General features: G+C 45.9%; 1 long non-coding RNA gene across 1 annotated transcript; it reads left to right on the top strand.

The window, feature by feature from the left end:
• Window positions 1-5561: 5561 nt before the first annotated feature.
• Window positions 5562-6745, top strand: LOC135806950 (uncharacterized). The gene is made up of 3 exons (XR_010551367.1): window positions 5562-5770; window positions 5960-6045; window positions 6226-6745. It is a non-coding gene; the product is annotated as an uncharacterized LOC135806950 (long non-coding RNA).
• Window positions 6746-7893: the final 1148 nt, after the last annotated feature.

Here is a 7893-nt window from a genome sequence, read left to right on the forward strand (position 1 = left end):
ACGAACACTGCAGGTAGACACATCCAGTCCGCCTTTGACGACTATGGCTTCACTATGGTCTCCAAGAACCATGGAACGAGGCCAACTAAAGATTCTAATCCGTCCCTAGACCTGATTTTAACTAATATGCCCCATCTTGTCACTTCATGTTACACATCCATGCCCATTGCAGACCACTGTCCTCTATTTTGCGCATATTCTCCACCAGAGAAACGCCACTCTAGAAGTACTGTCAACGCAGCTGCAGTCTCCAGAAAGGTTGACATGCACCTCCTCAGGCAGAAACTGAGCACACTACCATTGACCGAATGCATGCAGGGCACCAACGTGCACATCAGTTTCAGATGCATGGCCTACTCTGCACTGTTGGACCAGGCAATTCAGGCAGCAACGACCATCACACGCCGGAAAAACACCCAGTCGAACCAACCATGGTTCACAAAAAAACTTAAGACGCAACGTCAGCGAACTAACCGCCTCTATGTGCTCCACCGAAAGGAGCCACTCAACGATTCCTTACGAGCTGCATACAAACTCTCGCACAACCTGTACCACCGGTCATTAAGAGCCGCCAAGGACACATACTTGTCAACGCTCGGATACACAATGCTTGGCAAGGAAAGAAAGGATGGCTATGCGTGGTGGAAACGTGCCAAAGCAATATGCAATATTGACCAAACAAATAAAAAGGCAATTCCAGACCTGCAGAACGGCAATGAAATTCACAAAAACAGATCAAGCGAAGGCCGAAACGCTGTGTACCTTCTTTGCCCGCCAATGCACCACTCAGTCCACGCCGCCGAATACTGTAGCAACTAGTATAACAATCAATGAAGCCGACGTCGATGGAAACAAATTTGGATTCGGAAACATACGCCCTGTTGAAGTCTCCGATGCAGCAAAGAGGCTGCAACAACATAAACCATCATCAGACATCAACCTGACAAACCGTATACTAAAGCAATTCGCAGATATCCTTTCCCAATCACTATCAGTATTGTTCAACTACAGCCTTGATGATGGTGTGTTCCCGTCCTCCTGGAAATCATCCACTGTAATACCGGTGTACAAGAATAGAGGTTGCGCCAAAGAGCCTACCAATTACAGACCTATATCCCTTCTCCCATGCATAGCGAAACTAATGGAAAAGATTCTCTCGGAACGTCTACTTCGATACTTGATGACCCAGGGTGTAATTTGTAAAGGTCAATTCGCATATGTACGCAACAAGTCTGTAACGGACCAACTTATCTTGCTAACCCAATCAATGGCTGTAAATATTGATAATGGCACTAATTTTGACCTGATATCTCTAGATTTCAGGAAAGCTTTCGACCGGGTCGACCACTCTATACTCCTAAAGAAATTCGGTAAGATTGCTACAGCTTCGTCAGTAAAATGGCTGAAGAGCTTCTTAGGGGATCGACAAATTGAAGTGAAGGTACATAGCACTAAATCGAAGAAGCTGAGCATCAACTGCGGAGTGCCTCAAGGTTCCCACCTTTCACCACTCCTATTCCTACTCTATATAAATGACCTGCCCAACGCTATGCAACATTGCACGCAATATCTATTTGCAGATGATGTCACCCTCCTACTGGCTTACAAACCTGAAGACACCCTCGCCAGTAGAGCGAACATGCAGTCTGATCTCGATGCATGTCAAACATGGGGCAGGAACAATGGAGGTGAATTCTCAGCAAGCAAGACATCCGTGCTGTGCCATAGAGCTATCAATGATACACCTACTGCAGGAATCCAATACCAAATGTACAATGAGCCATTAACGGTGGTTTCTGAACTGCAACATCTTGGCATCACCTTGACCGACAACCTGGATTTCCGCAAACATGTCGCCTCAATAACTTCGAAGTTCAGATATCGAGTGCACCTACTGTCAATTATGTCCCAGCAACTTACGCCTTCGGCAATGATCATACTGTACAAAGGATTCGTAAGACCTGTGATCGAATATAGCTGTACGGTGTGGTCGTTTGGATCTAATAAGAAACCCATGACCACTCTTGATCAATTACAGGCAAGGTTTGCTAGAGCTCTACTGAAAAGAAAAAAATTGCATTTGATTACACTTCTTCCAAATCTGTCTTAAATTCTAAATGCTCCCTAGAGTCACTAGCCTATCGTCGTCAAATCATCAGTCTCACTACTTTTCACAGATATGTTTTCCATCATCGTGATTACCTTGCTGATTTCCATTTCAAGATTACGAATAGTGAGCGACGACCAAATAAAATCATTCTTCCCTAATTTAAATCATTGTCTAAGTCTCTCTTCATGTTCCGAACTGCTATTCTATGGAACTGTTTACCCCCCAGTCTAACATCGGAAGCCTCGCTCTATAAGTTCAAAGCTGCCCTCAGGAAATTTACAGCTGACTATGCTTATGCAATCAACGGAATTCCGCCACCTTGCAGTTGATTTTCCCCATTTCTCTCCTCATCAATCCCTACTTCTCTTTGTACATACATCTACATCTACTGTTCTTTCAATCAAATGAACCCCTCGATAGGCACGTTGCCTTTGGGTCATTTCATAATAATAATAATAATAATAATAATAATAATAGCCACTTCTAGGCTAAGCCTTCACCGTCATTTTATTGGGTCGTCATCCCGTTTGAATGCGCGAAGTGAAATAAAAACCAACCAACCAACCAAGTTACCACAACATGTTCCAGATGTTGGTCATTTGATGCTACATGAGGCAGGTTGTCTCCGGTCAAACATCTCTAGCTTAAGATTTGTGTGTAGCTCTCCACCCCTAGGCCTGAAAGTTATCCAACGGGCCTTTTGTTTCCATCAATTATTTTTCCGAGGTGGGAGGGGGGGGGGGCAGACTCTTTTTCAAGAGCCTCTTCGTTGGTATTGTACGGTTAGGAGACCACACCGAGAGCGAAAACCCTGAATTACATGATATAATGGTGCAGGATGAGAAAGAATACTTCTTTTCTCACTCACATGCTTCTGCCACACACACACACACACACACACACACACACACACACACACACACACACACACACACACACACGCACCTCAGACCTCAGATCTCAGACTTGCCCATCGCGGAAGCGATGATAGCGAACAGCTATGTTAGACATAGCAACTTGTGCTGGGATTACACCATTCAACAGCTTGCAAGGCTGATGAACACACACACACACACACACACACACACACACACACACACACACACACACACACCCCACCAGCTAACAAACAACTGCAGGGACAGCCACAGCAAGAAAACAAAGAATAGAACATGAAGTGATATTTGACCTGCTTGAGTGATATAAGTTGTGACACTCCTGCAGCACACATTTCATTAGTCTACTGTAACTCGATCAAGCTGAGGTGATGAGGGATGAGGGATGGTAGTAGTAGTAGTAGTAGAATTTATTATTTTACTAGGGAACTCCCAACAGGCGTTGCCTTTTTACTGGGAACCCTAGGAATGACTTGGTGCTTGTGACAAATGCAGAAAGGGGCTTAGCTTGACGACATCCAGGTGGAAGCATGTTCCATCTGTCTGCTGCCAAAAATGAAATAGCATTCAGGCCTTTACGAGACGTAGCTCTGGGTAGGTTCAGAGCGGCTGAAGCTTGACCGTGGGTAGCAGCATTTGTGCGGCATGATGCAGAGGGGGGGGGTAAATATCGTGCTTAAAAGAGGACTGGTGCAACGAGATAGACACCTAAAAACAAACACAAACAGCTTCAAGTTTACACGGCGAGAGAAAGTATACAGGTTATATTTGGTGAGAATGAAATCGATAGAAGTATACTGATCATGGCCAAACACTCGCCTTAGGCACCTATTGCTGGTTGACTCAAGTTTGTCTCTGAGTTTAGCAGACAAGCAGTGAAGATGGATCCCAAAAACATTAGAAAGGTTAAGATGCACGTTATTTCTGACGTGACGCGAAAGTTCAGCTCGCGTTATTTGGCTCGCACGTCGAAAATCAACGCGAGTGACCTGCTGCTCACGTCGAAATTTGGAGTTTTACGCCAAATTTGACGTGAAATTGCGCGTCACGTCGGAAATAACGTGCATCTCTCTATTGTGTAGTGTGTCCCTCCAGGAAATCGCGATTCCACGGATGCAACAAATTTCGCGATTTTGGCCCAATCCCGCGATTTTCTGAAAAATCCGCGATTTCCCGCGTTTTTTGTTGTTTTCTGCACTTCTTTTTACATTTTGATGCACTTTTCACGCAGCATACACTGCTTTCCGGTACCCTGTACGTACATGTACATACCGCATGTAGGTTATTTGCACAGCACACAAATAGCGATTCTAAGGATGCAACAAATTTCGTGATTTGGCCCAAATCTGGAATTTTCTGCCAATAATTCCGCGAGCTCCTGGCAAGTTCCGCACTTTTCGCCGCATTTTTTTGTTGTTTTCTGCCGCAATTGATTGCGTCCGTTTTCGAGAATTTGTCCGCAAATTCCCACAGGGATAGTGTATTGAGCAGGAGTGGTGGTTTTTGCCGGTTTACCGATTGCAAGGTTCGACATGCTTCTCGTGTGCTTCGGACGGCAGTCCTCAGTAAGTCAAGTGTCGGCAGCGCGAGTTCCAACCTGAGGAGCAGCCATCTTTTTTTTCGGATATTACCGGTATACCGCCGACGTCGCAATATCCTAGTTTCGCAGGTATGGCCGAGCAGTTTAGGAAGCCTAGCGTATGAGCTGCAAAGCGCGTGGCATGGTTTTCTGTGATAGCCGCCTTCCATTAATGCATTGCGCTGCTGTATTCCGTCCAGAGATCGAGATGCATGGATGTATCGAAGCTGTGGCGAGTTTTAATGGACTCGTCGACGTATCCATACTTGAGTCTTCAATAAACATAATTATATGTACGACTCGTACCCGTATTGCATTAGTATTGTGTTCCTTCTTCGAGAGCAGGTCACGACTGATTTTCGTTCCTTCGTGTGCTAGCGGACCCCTGCGTGGTTTGCGTTTTGATGAGCCAGCGATTGCGGCTCGGTCGATCGGGTCGAGGTGTGAAGATCTACGGACGTCTGTTCGAGCCGAATCTGCCGGCGCACTGACTGCTGTTCGCGCAGTCTAGAATCTTCTGAGTAGATCTACGTCTAGTGCTACTAGTTTGAGTGTCCGTAGGCTAGGCTGCATCTAATGCTAGCAGACGAGCAATTACTTCCCAACCAGGTGATTGTCGTTGTCTGGTGGAATTCTCTAGCTCTGTACAGAAGTCACTGTGCCACGTGCTAACTACGTGTCAGTAGCTGATTGGCCCATTTCAAAGTTCACACCAGACCGCGATGTCCTTCGCCATGCATTAGCGAGTGCTTTACACGATGAAGCGGTTGTATTGTTACTGGTACAGTGGTAGACCACGCGGCTAGCACTGCTAGACTGCAACGGGCAAGGGCCGTTGGACGGCTTCCGAGAATCGTATGGTGTGAGGTCAAAGTTCACGCTCGAAGAATGCTAGCAGCTGCATCCGCTCGCCAGCGAGGCCGGGTTGAATCAACTAACTAATATTACTTTTTCCTTGTAGATCAAGAACATGCTTCATTCTTCGTTGTTGTTTGGAAGGAAGGACGTGATGTCCTTCTTCTCCGTTTGCTTTCTTTGAGGCAAATCCGAGACACTGTAAAGCCGGCCAGCATTTGATAGGTGTATACAGAGCAAAGATAAGATGTAGTCGAGAGACTTATTTCTGAAGGATTCCGACTATCGTGTGCAGGTTTCTCAACTGGAGCGCCACGGGAAGCGAAGAAGGTACATTTTGGCCTTCATCTCTTTCACCACGTGTTGTGTATTCCTCGCCAACCTTCTTTACGCTTTATAGGAACACTCCTGCCCGCATAACAACATGTGGCGTCTTCGTGTGGGTCCGCTGTAAAAATAAAACACTGTCCTGTGATGATTCAGCGTTGTCTTCTGTTGTCTTTCTCTTTTTCTTTGCAGCCAAGGAGTGTATCAAGAGGCTTGATGCGCATGCGCGGTGTGACGGCGGCAAACTTCTGGCTGCATCTTTTTACATTTCCCAAGAGGTAAGAATTTCCTTTGTTGACTATCCCTCTTATGTCGTAAGGGGATTCTGGTGTCCTAGTTGACCACCTTATTGAATCGTGAATAGGATGCATCTCCACTTTCTCCCTCACTCTTGCCAACTAGCAGTTCAACAAGCACACGATTATCTACTAACAAGCGTTATTTCTGTTGTTTTGTAGGAAAACATGTTGCTGTGTACCGCTAGCTATTGCGGACACTGGGATTGCCCTGCGGGTGCGCCACTCATATCACCTTGTCGGTCACAAACAACTGCTACGCTGTCGTACCGTCCGGATGTTTTGCGGCCAGAACCTTTGGAACTCAAGGTATCCATCGCTGGAAGGGGTGCTCTCCTTTCGTTCAGGTACAGTACCCATGTTGGATCAGTTTTACTACAATGCCTTTGTTCGTGTTTTCACTGCTCCTTCCTAGCTGCATTTTGCGTTTCTGGCATCGACGCCAAATAGGATCTGGGTCATGAAGCTGTAGCTTTATGAGTTTCCACTCAAGCCTATCTATTTCCATTTGGGAAGACAGCACAGGATGTGCGCTCTTACAACTCCTTTCGCACTGCTGGTATTGCCTCTCATAAAAAAGAGATTTGTTCGACTATATCGTGGCGCTGTTTCAGAAACCTAGCGACGGTTTGTTGCTCCACCTTGGGACCTATCTGTCCATACAGCTTATGCATGTGTTGTGTGTGTGTGTGAGGGGGGGGGGGGGTATGATTCCGTCTGCTATTGCTTGGTGTTTATGGTTCAGTATCTCCTGTCGTGGTCCTGGAAATCCGGTCGAATGACTAGGGCCGGCGCCCTCAGTGTGTACAGAACGTTGCATGCAGTGCATAATTATGCTGTTCGTATGCGTACTCACGGCTTCATGGCCAGCGCCCTGGGGCCGCTTGACCCACGACCGGATTTCCAGGTGCATGCCAGTAGTTAGGATAATGACATAGATCAACCGAAATCAGGAGCCTGTAAAATGTGCTAAATGTTTGCTTTTTTATCATTTTATTTCTTTTATCTGCTTTTCATGATTTTCCAATAATCACTACTAAACTGACTAATTTCTAAACCTAATATCGAGAGTACCTTTACTGTAATGTTGATGGATACTCCACTGAACAGTAATATCCTTATCTAAAAGCTAATTCTTTTATAAACCGAGCTAATAAGTTTAGAATGCTGCTGATCTTCGGCAGAAACATAACCTGAACCTAAAACTACAATATACGCCAAACAGTGAAGTAAATGCTGCTGATTTCCAGCAGATAGATTCGCTGGAGCTGACCTAATCCATATTAAATTTTGTTGCTAAAACTGCTATTCGAACTAACCATACAGTTAAATACTGCTGAAGTTAAAGGGGAAGTTAAGGCAAAAATTAAAATTTCACCAGTTGTAGTCTTCGGGGTGCTGAGTTGAATGGTCGTGGTCCGAGGAAGCTGAGACGCTCCCTTCCTACTTGAATACCAATCGAACTCGCGCACTTCCACCGAAACTGGGTGACTGCGCCCTACTAGATGGGGATTTGTATGCAAAATGTCACTAAAAGCGCCATTTCGTTCTTATAAAAGCACGGATGACCGCGATTGGCCCATATGTTGTAGTCTTTTGGACGCTGAGTCGACTGGTTTTGGTCCGAAAAGGCTGCGATGCAGCGTTCCTCCTTTATTCCCAATCGAACATGGTTGAAGAAGCGGTCACGTGGTCCTGGGTGCCCAAATCACCTGGTCACCACGCCAGCAGGTGGCAACTTTCACACGAAGGTTGAACTCGAGTTCAACTCGAGTGACAGGACTGCACCCAAAAAAGGTCAAACAGGCTAGTAAGTTGTACCCTGCAGGC

The sequence above is a fragment of the Sycon ciliatum genome, chromosome 1 (genome assembly GCF_964019385.1).
Source record: "Sycon ciliatum chromosome 1, ocSycCili1.1, whole genome shotgun sequence".
Taxonomy (NCBI): Eukaryota; Metazoa; Porifera; class Calcarea; order Leucosolenida; family Sycettidae; genus Sycon; species Sycon ciliatum.